General features: G+C 44.0%; 1 protein-coding gene across 1 annotated transcript in view; it reads right to left on the minus strand.

Annotated features, from left to right (window-relative positions):
• Nucleotides 1–14,757, minus strand: part of DAAM2 (dishevelled associated activator of morphogenesis 2) — a 245,122-nt gene that overhangs the window by 217,189 nt on the left and 13,176 nt on the right. The window contains exon 2 of the mRNA XM_068168667.1: nt 6,693–6,827. The gene's annotated coding sequence lies outside the window, so the exon portion shown is untranslated. The remainder of the gene's footprint in view (nt 1–6,692; nt 6,828–14,757) is intronic.

Genomic DNA, 14,757 nt, shown 5'->3' on the forward strand with positions numbered 1-14,757 from the left:
ATTTCTCAAACATTCTCAAAGTACAACTCTGTTTTTGAAAACAGCCCAACTCAAATCCACGTCCCTGAAGGCAAGTAAAACAGAATCAGCCAAATGTAGATTCCTTGCCTTCCAAATGTTGATTATCTGCCAGCAATTAAAGGTAGTGTCTGATAACTTTAAACATTTATAGCCAGTAACTTCACCACGGCTTCATTTGTCTGCCTTGAAGATCTTGGGTTGTGGTCATACCTTGCATCTCATGATCATTTTTAACCTCTTCATGTTACCTGCTCATGGTAACACACTAGAGTTTTAGGAAAAAAATGAAACACCACAGCTTCAGATCCTATTGTTTTTTAATGTTTCCTTCTGTATGTGTCTCCTCATCTTTGGGAGAGGTTTTATTTTGTCTTTTAGATCTATGTTGTAGCAAGCAGTCACCTTGCAGAAAGGTGAAGTATACAAACATGTCATGTGTATCACAGACATAAGCAACTGCATGTTGTTGGCTAGATCTATTAAATATCTAACTAAGGAGGGCTGGAGTGACCTTGTTTCTAAGCAGCTGCTACAATAAAGGTCTGTACAATGACGTTTCTCAACAGTATGACCAGCAGGAATAGGGAAGTCATTGTGCCCCTATACTCAGCACTGGTTAGGCCACACCTTGAGTCCTGTGTCCTGTTCTGGGCCCCTCAGTTTAGGAAAGATGTTGAGTTGCTGGAACATGTCCAGAGAAGGGCTGCTGAGGGGTTTGGAGCACAAGCCCTATGAGGAGAGGCTGAGGGAGCTGGGGTTGCCTAGCCTGGAGAAGAGGAGGCTCAGAGGAGACCTTATTGCTGTCTGCAACTACCTGAAGGGAGGTTGTAGCCAGGTGGGGGTTGGCCTCTTCTCCCAGGCAACCAGCACCAGAACAAGAGGACACAGTCTCAAGCTGTGCCAGGGGAGATTTAGGCTGGATGTTAGGAAGAAGTTCTTCCCAGGAAGAGTGATTGGCCATTGGAATGTGCTGTCCAGGAAAGTGGTGGAGTATCCATCACTGGAGGTGTTTAAGAGGAGACTGGATGATTAGATGGCATTGGGTGATAGGTTGGACTTGATGATCTTGAAGGCCTTTTCCACCCTGGTTAATTCTGTTCTGTTCTATTCTAAGGCAGCTGCCCACTTCCCAGCTTTCTAATCAAAATCCTTCTGTAGTTCTCACCCGCCTTGAATCCTGCCTGCATGTTAGGTGGCCATGCTTATACTGCCAAAATTTTAATTTTTGTATTTCACATTTGATTTAGTTACCATTAGCTTATCATTAATTTAAATATTAAATATCCCCCAAAACTACTTCAGAATCAGGTCGACACCTCTGCTGCCTGAGCGCAATGCAAGCACATGATTAATCTGCTAGTGCATGTTGCAAACTGTGTGACTATTTCTTACACTTTTAACTCCCTCACATATACACACTTTCCCCCATGGCTGAACAGGTCCCCCCACTGCTTTACTCTTTCCCACTCTGGGAGGACCACCTGAGTCTGCTGACCCACAGAGTTGTTCCTATGTGAAGCTGGCTATGTAGAATTGTCTCACAGAGAGTTGACTGCAGCCGGTTTTCCTGGCCTGTCTTTAACAATGAACACAGACCTTAGTGACTTCTAGGAAAACCAAAGCAATTCATGGACAAAGGAACAGGGAAAGACTACTTCTACTTCTTATTCTGATACAGGGTCTAGGCCAGATCTTTGACTTCTGACTAGCACAAAAAGAAGTAACGGCAGTTTTTCAACTGCCTTTGTGCTGTGGTCTATAAGCTGATCAAGGTTATGTTAAGACTGATGCCAACTTAGAACAGCCTTGGAGTTTTGTAGATGACATTTGTCTAATCATGGATTCTGCAACAGCTGCTTAGCAGACAGGGAGCACCTTTTCTTTACTGTATTGGTTACAAAGCGAGCACACTGCTCCTGTTCTGCCTAGGAAACTCACTTTAAAAGTGACTTCAGGTTTGCCAGTTCTTCGTGCTTCTGAGTGCTTTATGCATTCTTAGTGGAAAAATGTAGCTGAAGCAACAAGCCCTGGTTCCTTCTGTGGTGATGGGTAGGAGACAACATTTCCTTACTGTGTATTACAGTATCACAGTATCGCCAAGGTTGGAAGAGACCTTGAGGATCATCGAGTCCAACCTATCACCACAGACCTCATGACTAGACCATCGCACCAAGTGCCACATTCAATCCCCTCTTGAACACCTCCAGGGATGGTGACCCCACCACCTCCCTGGGCAGCACATTCCAATGACCAATGACTCTATCGGTGAAGAACTTTCTCCTCACTTCGAGCCTAAACTTCCCCTGGTGCAGCTTGAGACTGTGTCCCCTTGTTCTGGTGCTGGTTGCCTGGGAGAAGAGACCAACCCCTACCTGGCTACAACCACCTTTCCGGTAGTTGTAGAAGGCTATGAGGTCACCCCTGAGCCTCCTCTTCTCCAGGCTAAACAATCCCAACTCCCTCAGCCTCTCCTTGTAGGGCTTGTCCTCAAGGCCTCTCACCAGCTTTGTTGCCCTTCTCTGGACATGTTCAAGTGCCTCAATGTCCTTCTTAAACTGAGGGGCCCAGAACTGGACACAGTACTCAAGGTGCAGCCTAACCAATGTAGAGTACAGGGGCACAATGACCTCCCTGCTCCTGCTGGCCACACTATTCCTAATGCAGGCCAGGATGCCATTGGCCTTCTTGGCCACCTGGGCACACTGCTGCCTCATGTTTAGGTGGCTGTCAATCAGCACCCCCAGGTCCCTCTCTGTTTGGCAGCTCTCCAGCCACCCTGACCCCAGCCTGTAGCTCTGCATGGGGTGGCCATGGCCAAAGTGCAGCACTCAGCGCTTGGACTTGTTGAATGCCATCCCATTGGACTCTGCCCATCTGTCCAGTCGGTCGAGGTCTCTCTGCAGAGTCCTTCTACCCTCTAACTGACTAATATCTGCTCCTAACTTGGTGTCATCTGCAAATTTGCTGATGACTGACTCAATCCCCTCATCCAGATCATCAATGAAGATATTAAAGAGGATGGGGCCCAGTACTGATCCCTGGGGGATGCCACCGGTGACTGGCCGCCAGCTGGATGTGGCACCATTCACCACCACTCTCTGGGCTTGGCCCTCCAGCCAGTTCCTAACCCAGCACAGAGTGTTGCAGTCCAAGCCAGGAGCTGACAGCTTAGCCAGCAGTTTGCTATGGGGGATGGTATCAAAGGCCTTGCTGAAGTCCAGGTAGACCACATCCACAGGCCTCCCCACGTTCACCAGAAGGGTCACCTGATCATAGAAAGAGATCAGGTTGGAGAGGTAGGACCTGCCCCTCCTAAATCCATGTTGGCTGGACCTGAGCCCTTGGCCATCCTTCAGGTGTGCAGTTATTGCCGCCAGGATAATCTGCTCCATCATTTTCCCTGGCACTGAGGTCAGGCTGACTGGCCTGTAGTTTCCAGGTTCCTCCATCCAACCCTTCTTGTGGATGGGAACCACATTGGCCAGTTTCCAGTCAGCTGGGACCTCACCGGTGAGCCAGGACTGGAGGAAAATGATGGAGAGTGGCTTGGCCAGCTCATCTGCCAGGTCTCTCGGTACCCTAGGATGGATTCCACCTGGTCCCGTGTATTCTTTGCAGAAGAGCTAGAAGGATTAGTTACAATTGGTGTGGCTTGCTAAACTGTGATTATTCATGTCCTCCGAAGTTTACATGCAAACTAATTAGCAGCACTGATCCCTTAGTAAAAAGCTGACATCAATTAGGAAGTCAGCTGACATGATTGCAATTGATTGTACATGACGTTTAATTTCTGTAGTTGACTGTAAGCTCTTTATTCTAGGTTTTAGGGCTTTGGGTTTTTGTTGTCAGGTTGGGTTTTTCCCCCTCCCTTACACCACCGTTAACCTGCTCTGATTTTTTTTCCAAGATAAAACTTCCACCACGTAGAATGTGTCCTGTTTTGTGACAAATGCTTTCCTGGAGAATACTTGGCTTTCTTTACAAGAATTCCTGTATGCTTAGGAGTCCTGGAAATGGGACAAAGTTCCTAAGGAAAGGTGACTCCTTACTTCTAGGTAAATGTTGCTGAATTGCTGTTTTGGAAATCTGCTTGACTGTGAGGGTGGGAAGATGTAAGCCATCTTTGTTGTACTTGGCAAGATGGCAACTTGGCAAGTTCACCGGCAATGCAGAGCACCCATGCTCCAGTGGAGTGCTAAGTAGTACATGTGTGATTACCAGAAAGATTGAGTTGCTCTGGAGACAAAAAACCGACATTGCTCTCTCTGTGAAGGAGTTGACTGGGATATGAAGAGGGACACACCCAGATTCTGCAAGGTTTAATTCTGTCATAGTAGTCTGAGCCAGGAGGAGACTTGGCATATGCCAAGAAAGCAGCACATATTTAATTAGGTAGTAGTTCTGATTGTGTGCAAGGTATTCACAGAGGCTGGGCTTCTAAAATCATTGTCTGCCCCTGAACCACTGCACATGCCAGAGGAGAAACTGGTCACTTTGAAGGATGCAGCTAATCAAGAATGAGTCAGTTTTCCGGAAGATTTTAAAGATGTTAAATGGCAATGCTTTAAAACTATGGGGAGTAAATATTTTCCTCTTTTATACCTATATATATGTGTGTGTGTGTGTGTGTGTGTGTGTGTGTATGTATACATGCATCACTAGAAAATTGGAGCTATGAGCAATGTATCATACTTTGTTTCATGTAGCTGCATTTGAAGTTTAGCATTTGTATTTTTTGCATTGTCTGTCTGTGAGGTTCTAACAGCTGTAGGAACTACTTGGGATACTAATAGAGGGGCAGGATCATGCCTATGGAGACAACTTGCTGCTTAATCCAGCAGAAGTATGACTGAGCTTGAGCCTGGACAACCAACTCACAGCAGGAGCAGGGAGGTCATAGCAGGAACAGGGAGGTCATAGCAGGAACAGGGAGGTCATAGCAGGAGCAGGGAGGTCATTCTGCCCCTGTACATTGCACTGGTTAGGCCACACCTCGAGTAGTGTGTCCAGTTCTGGGCCCCTCAGTTTAGGAAGGATGTTGACTTGCTGGAACGAGTCCAGAGAAGAACAACAAAGTTGGTGAGGGGTTAGGAACACAAGCCCTATGAGGAAAGACTGAGGGAGCTGGGGTTGCTCAGCCTGGAGAAGAGGAGACTCAGGGTTGACCTTATCACTCTCTACAACTACCTGAAGGGAGGTTGTAGACAGGCAGATGATGGTCTCTTCTCCCAGGCAGCCAGTACCAGAACAAGAGGACACAGTCTCAGGCTGTGCCAGGGGAGGTTCAAGTTGGATGTTAGGAAGAAGTTCTATACAGAGAGAGTGATTGCCCATTGGAATGGGCTGCCTGGGGAGGTGGTGGAGTCACCATCATTGGAGGTGTTCAGGAGGAGACTTGATGGGGTGCTTGGTGCCACGGGTTAGTTGTTTAGGTGGGTTGGATTGGTTGATGAGTTGGACCTGATGATCTTGAAGGTCTCTTCCAACCTGGTTTGGTTTATTCTAAATGTTTATTCTAAACTATTGCCTCACTGCTTGGTGTACTCATTTACATCAGTGTGAAGCATGCACCATCTTAACTCAGCCACACTTTACACTCACATTCCACTTGTAAATACTGCTGCAGAGCTAGTGGCAGTAGCCAGTGGCAGTGGTTGTAGCCAGGTGGCAGTCAGTCTGTTTTCCCAGGCAACCAGAGGACACAGTCTCAAGTTGTGCCAGGGGAGGTTCAGGCTGGATATTAACAAGAGGTTCTTCACAAAGACAGTGATTGGCCATTGGAATGGGCTGCCCAGGGAGGTGGTGGAGTCACTGTCCTTGGAGGTCTTCAAGAAAAGACTGGATGAGGTGTGGCAATCATAGTAATAAGCAGTGTGAGCAATCTGACAATATAAGCTTAGAGCTTGATATAGTGTCAGCAAAACAGTGCTGTGCTAGCAGTGTGTAACTAAAACAAAGTACTGGTAGCTGTAAACACAAAGAATTATCTTGGAATAACAGGATGTATACGTTGATCAACAACTTCGCATGATATTAGTTGTTTAACCAATAATGTATAACAGTAGGGCGTGTGGACAATTGTGGGGAACCAATGAAGTTATGCTAACCATGTTCTGTGAGTCTGTGTGTCTATATAACCTGTAGCGGTTCCTTAATTAAATTGAACACTACTTAGATCATACTCTTCATCTGTATTGATTCCAAACTCTGTTGTCAAAATGAGGCACTTAATCCCATGGTCTAGTTGATTGGATAGGTTGGACTGGGTGATCTTGCAGGTCTCTTCCAACCTGGCTGATTTGATGATTCCATGAAAACCATGTTAATATGCTGACCCTCAGACCAAGTAACAACATGTCAAACACTTACTGCACAGCCTGGATACAAGTTCTGTTCTTTTGAAAAGGTGATGGGGTAAAGAGAACAGATGGGCTTAGGAGGTTACAATTCTATATGCCATTATGATATATGTTGCTTCTAAACACACCTGATTTGTCTGTTAGTGGGACCCTGTTTGCTGAAACCTTGTTCTAAAGTAACAAGCCACCTTGCCATAGGTGGAATATTCCTCTTGCCTTGTAAATGATTTAAAAGAAGAAAACTGAGAGTTAAAATCCTAATCCCTGGTATTTGTTTCCTCTCTCATTTGCCATATTTGCATAAGAACTAACCTGTATGATTTGTGTAGTTTTTGATTTGCTCTTCTCTCTGCGTAGGTCTCTGTGTTCAATCCAGGTCCTCACTGTGTAGGGACAGTCCACCTTCAGATGAGTTTGTACAGATGTCTTGGCTGTACAGATGGTCTTCTGGAGAAACAAACGAAAATAAATAGTTCCTTTAAGCTTGCTATCAATATAGGAGTCACCACCAATGTTTTTTCAGTTTCAAAGAAAATCACAGAAGAAATATGTACAGGCATTCCTGTGTGGTCCTGTTAACTTCAATACAGGGCTCTCTTCCAGTGTTCTGATTAAATTACCTTAAACCACAATAATTTGAAGCCCGTGACTGACAGCAAGCAAGAGAAGATGCAGGTAGCAGGTACAATGTGTGCATGTAAAGGCAAGAAAGTGCATAAAGGCAAAAAAATGCTTAAAGGCTTCTTTGCTCTCAACAGTTCTCTTAATTGAAGGCACTGAGTCCACCATCAGTAAATTTGCAGATGACACCAAGCTGTGGGCAGGTGTTGATCTGTTAGAGGGTAGGAGAGATCTGCAGAGGGACCTTGACAGGCTGGACAGATGGGCAGAGTCCAAGGGCATGAGATTTAACACATCCAAGTGCCAGGTTCTACACATTGGCCACAACAACTCCATGCAGTGCTACAGGCTGGGGTCAGAGTGGTGGAAGAGTAGTGAGGCAGAAAGGGACCTGGGGTTTCTGGTTGACAGCTGGCTGAATATGAGCCAGCAGTGTGCCCAGGTGTCCAACAAGGCAAATAGCATCCCGGCCTGTATCAGGAACAGGAGGAGCAGGAACATGTCCAGAACATGTCCAGAGAAGAGCTGCTGAGGGGTTTGGAGCACAAGCCCTATGAGGAGAGACTGAGGGAGCTGGGGTTGCTTAGCCTGGAGAAGAGGAGGCTCAGAGGAGACCTTATTGCTGTCTGCAACTACCTGAAGGGAGTTTGTAGCCAGGAGGGGGTTGGTCTCTTCTCCCAGGCAACCAGCACCAGAACAAGAGGACACAGTCTCAAGCTGTGCCAAGGGAGGTTTAGGCTGGGTGTTAGGAAGAAGTTCTTCCCAGGAAGAGTTATTGGTCATCGGAATGTGCTGCCCAGGGAGGTGGTGGAGTCACCATCATTGGAGGTGTTTAGGAAGAGACTCGATGGTGTGCTTAGTGCCATGGTTTAGTTGATTAGATAGAGCTGGATGATGGGTTGGACACCATAATTTCAAATGTCTTTTCCAACCTGGTCTGGTCTATTCTATTCTATTCTATTCTATTCTATTCTATTCTATTCTATTCTATTCTATTCTATTCTATTCTATTCTTATGTTCTAGAATTAAATTCAATGAGTATCCCACATGTACCACTGTATCTTCAACACTGATTGCATCTGCAGTGTATATCAATTGTTAATTGATTACTCTGCACATTAAGTATAAGGATCAGAAGTGAAAAAGAAACAAATTTGTCTGCACAAATACATATTTCAGTTGATACAGAGCTATTTGCTTTCTATCAGCTGCTCTAGACAGATGACTTCCAGGATTTAGGAGGAAATCTGTTCTGAATTATTCCCTTTTATCATTCAGCTAATTTGCTGGGGGGGAGGGGAGTGTAATTATTTTTTATTAAAACCAAATGACTGTGCTCTAGGACATTCCAAAACGCTGCTGTACTGTCATTTTTAGGAAATACCATTGAAGCAACCTTTTCCTTGTTTGCTTCCCAACGCATTTAACTAAGCTGTCTTGAGAGAAATATCATTAAAATTGTCAATTTCTCCACGGGTGATTGAAGATTATTCACACAAACTTGCAGGGTTTTGTTGAATAATGGAAACACAAGACCTTATTTTCCTTTCATTAACCCCATTTTCCAATTAAGTAACAATATCAATTTTAACACAGATCTATCAACAGTGGACAAATTCAGGCCTTTCTTTTAATTATTTTTTTTTTCCTTCTCTAAGAATTTGATATTGGTGAAAGTTACCACATTAGAAACATTAGAGAGTGAAGTCCTCTACTCAACCTCAAATTATATATAACACAGGAGGCAATTCTACCAATCCCCACCAAAACCTTTCAACACAACTCTTGATATTTGTTCTGGCATAACTTATTTTAAGAGGATGTGGGATATCACATCCCAAATAGTACTTGTCCCAAAATAGTAAGTGCCAGCTGTGATCATAGTTCCTGAGCTGTTTTGACTCATTCATGGCAGGGGGGGAAGGTGAAAACAAAAAAGTTAAGCTATCACAGGGTGCAGAACAACAGGTTGGAAGAGACCTCTAGCAACCACCTGCTCCAAATCCACTGCTCAAAGCTGGAGGAGGTGGGTGGGAGCTTGGGTCATATCTCAACTAGAGAAGGTTGCCTAGGGCCCTAGATGGTCAGGTTTTGAGTATCTCTGTGCATGGAGCTTCCATAGCATCTTTGAATAACCTCTTCCAGTATTTGATCATGACCATGTTAAGAAAGTCTTCTCTTGTGTTTAAATGGAATTTCCTTTCTTTCAGTTTGTGCTCATAAAAACTTCTTTATTAGAATAAACCTTTATTATTAGAATAAACCAAACCAGGTTGGAAGAGACCTTCAAGATCATCGTGTCCAACCCATCAACCAATCCAACCCACCCAAACAGCTAACCCATGGCACCAAGCACTCCATCAAGTGCCACTAGGCATCACTAAGAAGCATCTGGCTCCACCTTTATCTTCTTTACTTCCCCCTCCCCACTATCAGGTATATATTATTAAAATTCCCTCAAGCCTTCCCTTCACCAGGAATAAGCAGCCCCAGGTTTATCAGTCTCTCCTCATATGTCAGATGTTCCATCCCTTTCATCATCTTTGTAGCCCATTGTTTCACTCTCTTTGATATAACCATCTATCTTGCACTGGGAAACCCAGAACTGGATACAGCAGTCTAAATATGCCCTACCAATGCTAAGCAGAGAGGAAGGATCATCTCCCTTGAGCTGCTGGCAATGTTTTTCCAAATATAGTCCAGAGGCTTTTTGCCTTCTTTGCCACAAGGGTACATTTCAAACTCATATTCAACTCTTGTTTCTAGAATTGTTTGCTCCATCAGCTTCCCAGGGATTGAGATGAAGCTGTCTAATCTGGAGTGCTTCAGATACTTTTTCTTGTCCCTCTTGAAGATAAAAGTGACAGTTGCATTTTTCCAGTCCTCAGAGACATCCGCATGCGGCCACAACCTTTTAAAACTAATCAAGAGTGACTTCGGAATGACATTAGATGTTGCCTCAGTGTTCATTGGTGTTTCCTGTCAGGTTCCAGGGACTGATTTGTTTATTTGTCCAGTTTATTTAAATATTCTCTAATTCAGCCTTCATCTATCAAGAGTAAGGTTTTTTTGTCCCATACTTTCCTGCTGGTCTAAGAAGCCTAGGATTTCAGGAAGTGCTTACTTGACCACAGTGAAGGAGACTTGAGTATTTCATCCTTTCCTGAGTCCTTTGTCACCACATCTTCCAGACCACTCAGCACTGGGTCTCCTTTCTCCATCATCTTTCTTTTGCAGCTGATCTCCCTTTAGACACCCTTTTCCTTGCCTTTTATGTCCCTTAGAAAGTTCAAATCCAGGTAGGCTTTAGTTTTCCTTATCTTGTCCCTACACATTCAGATCTTTCTATATTCCTCCCAGGTTACCTGACCCTGCTCCCACCTCTTGTAAGCTTCCCTTTTATGTTTGAGTTTAGTCAGGATCAAATTGCTTATCTCCTTTGTTTGATTTTCTGCTCTGTTCTTGAACATCCAGGAAGTGATACTTGAAAATCAATTTTCTGTCCTGGACAACTCTTCTTTCCAGGGCTGTGTATTGTGAGATTCGTTTAAGCAGGTGCCCCAACAGCCTACAGTCTGCTGTCCTGAAATCCAGTGTTATGATCTTGTTTTTTGTCTTGCTCCCTCCTCTCAGGATCCTGACCTCTACCATCCCATGGTCACTGCAGCCAACCTACCCTTGACTTTCATATTCCCAACCCATTCTTCCTGGTTTGTAAATACCATGCCCAGCAGAGTGAATCCTCTATTCAGCTCATCCATATACCTGTGTTAGGAAGCCATCAGCCCTCCAGAAACCGCCTGGATTTCTTGTGCTCTGCTATGTTACCCTTCCAGCAGATTTGAGGTGATCATGAGGCTCTTCCAGTTCTCTGTAGAAGGTCTGCTTTAATTATTCTAAACAGGCAATTGGTAATAGACATCCACCAAAGCATTGCTGTATTGCTCACTAATCTTGACCAACAAGTTCACAACTGGCTCATCATCCATCGCTATGATGAGGTAGTGTCAAGCAGATATTATCATACAGTGGAGACAAATTCCACAGCAACATCAGGCTCCTCTTCTGCTGCAGTTTATCCTTCCTATGCTTACCAGGGAACACACACAAATTCAAATACATCCCATTCTGGGAGGCCTGTGGTGGGTTAACACCTTTTTCTGAAAACAAAAGAAGAAAGCAGGGTGGAGGGCTTGCGGGTACTTTACACTCCCTGAAGGGCGTCTCCCCCCTGGGAAAGCTGAGTCTGTTCCACTCCCCCCTCCCTGCCCAGCAAGGGTATAAAAAGCAGGACCTCATAGCTGTTGGATCTCCTTTTTGGCTCCTGCCTCTGCTGGATGAGAGCTACAGCAGCTGCCCTCCTGATCCTCAGCCACGTGGCCGGACCTGACCCTTCTCCCTGCTGCCTCTGCACCTCCTCAGAGAAAGACTGGTTTTGTATAATTCTTTTCTGTCCCCCTCCCATCCATTCTTGTTCCTTGCCCTTGTGAACTTTTTGTCCCTGTTATTGTTATATTTGAAGAAAAAATTATTTGCCTCTCTACTTCCAAGCTGACTCCAGATTGTTGCTTAGTGGATTTGCTCCTTACCTTTTTTTTTTTTTTCCCTCTCCCTGTTTGGAGGGAGGAGGTGGGGGGGAAGTGGGGAAGAGATTCTCAGCCTTTTCCCCATTTCAGCCTTTAACTCTCAGTTAAGGCTCAAACCACTACAGAGGCCTCATGCCCATTGCTCAGAGCCTGCCTAAATGAGTTTCCATCAAACCACAGATCCTTCCCTATTTGCTGGTGTTGATATTTCTTTCCTAGGCTGCAGTCATCACCTGGGCATTCAGCACACTGACACATTAGGCCACCTTTTAAAACTTGGATTTTTACCTTTCTAGAAAGAAGTTTCAACTAAATTTTTCCATTTCATTAATGTAGTGATAGCGTCATATGGTCCTGATTACCCTAGGATTCTCTGTTAAAGGTTATCATTCCCTATGTTCCTACTTCATGACTCAGTCTGTCCTTATACTTACTAAATATCCTTAGTTCTGGACTACTGAGTAGCCATTTGATTCTGCATTCATGTCCGTATCTGTCAGTGCTACAGCACCTCACTATGCAATGAAGCGACTCTCATCCCCATCTTCCTAACACAACATGTAGCAGAACTACGAAGTAACACCTGACAAGAAGCAACAAGCATGCTTCTCTGTAGTCCTCATCCATCTCAAAGAAAGTTCCTGCCTCAGTTGACACTAAAGCAGTGAAGCCTGGGAATTTTAAGAAGCACTGCCTGGCACATTAGCCATGTGAAGTCATAAGTGATTTTCTCAAAAGAGCTGGTAGAGATGGAGCAGATAAAGAGATCTAACATCACTTGATGCAAATATCAACTTCCTTGAGTTATAATGTGTCATTCCTCAGAAAACACACACTCTGCTTTTGAAATATTTACCTTTCCTTTATTTCTTTATAACCTTAAGAAAATTTGGGAGGAATGTGAATTGATTTGGGTTTGGCTGGGGGTTTTGTTTGGGTTTTGGCTGGGGGGGGTGGGTTGGTTGTTTCTGTTTGCCTTTTTTTTTTTTTTTTTTTTTGTCTTCCTATGATGGCAGAGATTTATTTATAGCCAGTAACTGGAGGACAGTTCTCACGTGGCTGCTGAAAATTAAAACAGCATGTACAGTTTGGGTTTGTTTTGCTTTTATGCCTTGCCGCTACAGTCTTTCCCTGCGTTCCCTAAACCCTTGTTATTGTAACCAGAGCCACATTTTGCATTGCTACAATTGCAGGGTTATGTAAATTCCAAAGGCTTTAAAGGAAAGGGCCTGCAAATTCTGCTCCAGGCCATAGGGAAGTTAACAGAAACAGTTACGTCCAACATCTAGGGAGAGGAAAAGGCGTTCATAAATTGTCAGGAGACAAGAAATGTAAGTTTCAAACTCAACAGCAACCTAAAGCTTTCTAAACCTCTTAGAACTTACTAGTTTAATTTAAATTTATTGTTCTCTCATTGTATTTTGCTATGGCCAGGAATACCTCCTTCAGCTATTTCTGGAAATCTTCAAATGCCCTCTCTCACTTTCCACCAGTGTGTACTGGTTTACTCAGGAGAGCCAACAACAGGAAGCTCTACAGGCACAAACTTTATCAGACTCAAGGAACTGTATTTTAGACGGATAATGAAACTGTACACACTGAAAAACATTACTTTGCTCATGAAGACTTTTATATTTAAAAGAAAATTACACAGAGAGCAAACAAACTCACAAAAGGAAGCCAGAGAGCAAAGAGTATGCATCTGAGCCCTTGCAAGAAGTCTTTACAGCAAGTAAGGGTGGGAAGAAGTGCAATACGCATTGCACATCTGCGTGCTTCTGAGTAACCAAGTTGTAATGCTGACACGAGGTGTGCATTTCCGTGTGGGCATGGGCAAGCCAATTCATGTTTCTGACACTGTACTCTCTAAAAGAGGGATAATAATGACTGACTCAGAATCAATGTTAGAAGGCTCTGCATGAGCTCATCTTACTCTCCAGTGTTTAGACAACTCAGCCAAATGAGAAAAATGTTTAGCCCACTTTTCCAGCCTTGCTTCTATTCCAGCTCTGAATGACCATTAGTCAAATCATGCTTAGACCTCAGAAAAAAAACCCTTACATTATTCTTGAAGTATCACAGAATTGTAGAATCACAGAATCAACCAGGTTGGAAGAGAACTCCAAGATCATCAAGTGCAACCGATCACCTAACCCTAACTAATCAACCATGTCACTAAATAGGAGGTTTTGCACAGCACAGTGCACCCTGATCACTGGAGTGTGCTAATGAGAGCTCAGGGAGGCAACTGGTTTTTTGTGAAAAGGTGCAGCCAGGACTCCCTAGCCAGTTCAGCTGACACTGCAAGGAAGGATGAGGCTTTACTGCTGTCCAACATGTTGCTTTCTACAGCTCTTGAGGTTTTCAGGTAACCTTAAGTTTACTGAATTGGATATAAAAAAGCAGGGCTTGCTGCATACTTCACCTACCTCTTTGGTGCAAAGCCAGTCAATAAACCCAAGAACACTGCCTCTTCCTCTGCAACCAGGTAAGTCAGTGCCAAGCCATCACAGAAGGGACATTCCAAGCAATTCTTAAGCCATGATATTTTAAAAACAATCACTAGAATGGAAGAGATTACTTCAGCAATGGACAGCAGATCCTAATCAACTGGCAGTCCACTGCATAGGTAGAGATAGTTGTTATTATGAAAGCATATGTGTTTAAATCTCATTTAGAAAGTCAAGACCCATTTCTGAAGGTGCAGCTACACAGTTTGTCATATGTGTTTGTATACTAGGAGCTGGGAACTGCTCTGTGGAGCTCTGATCACAGAATCACAGAATCCCCAATGTTGGAAGAGACCTCAAAGATCATCAAGTCCAACCTGTCACCACAGACCTCATGACTAAACCATGGCAGCAAATGCCATGTCCAATCCCCTCTTGAACACCTATTTATGACATAAATTGGAGCCTGACTGTCATTGTGACCCTGGGTAAATGGTTAAATGCCTGTGTACCCAAAATGCATTTTAAAGACAAATGGTGATGTAGTAGCTCAAAAATTCTGAAAAGAAGAGAAGAGAAGAGAAGAGAAGAGAAGAGAAGAGAAGAGAAGAGAAGAGAAGAGAAGAGAAGAGAAGAGAAGAGAAGAGAAGAGAAGAGAAGAGAAGAGAAGAGAAGAGAAGAAAAGAAAAGAGAAGAGAAGAAAAGAAAAGAGAAGAGAA

This window comes from Melanerpes formicivorus, unplaced genomic scaffold (assembly GCF_026170545.1).
Source record: "Melanerpes formicivorus ecotype bairdi unplaced genomic scaffold, bMelFor1.0.p_v2 SCAF_151, whole genome shotgun sequence".
Classification (NCBI taxonomy): Eukaryota; Metazoa; Chordata; class Aves; order Piciformes; family Picidae; genus Melanerpes; species Melanerpes formicivorus.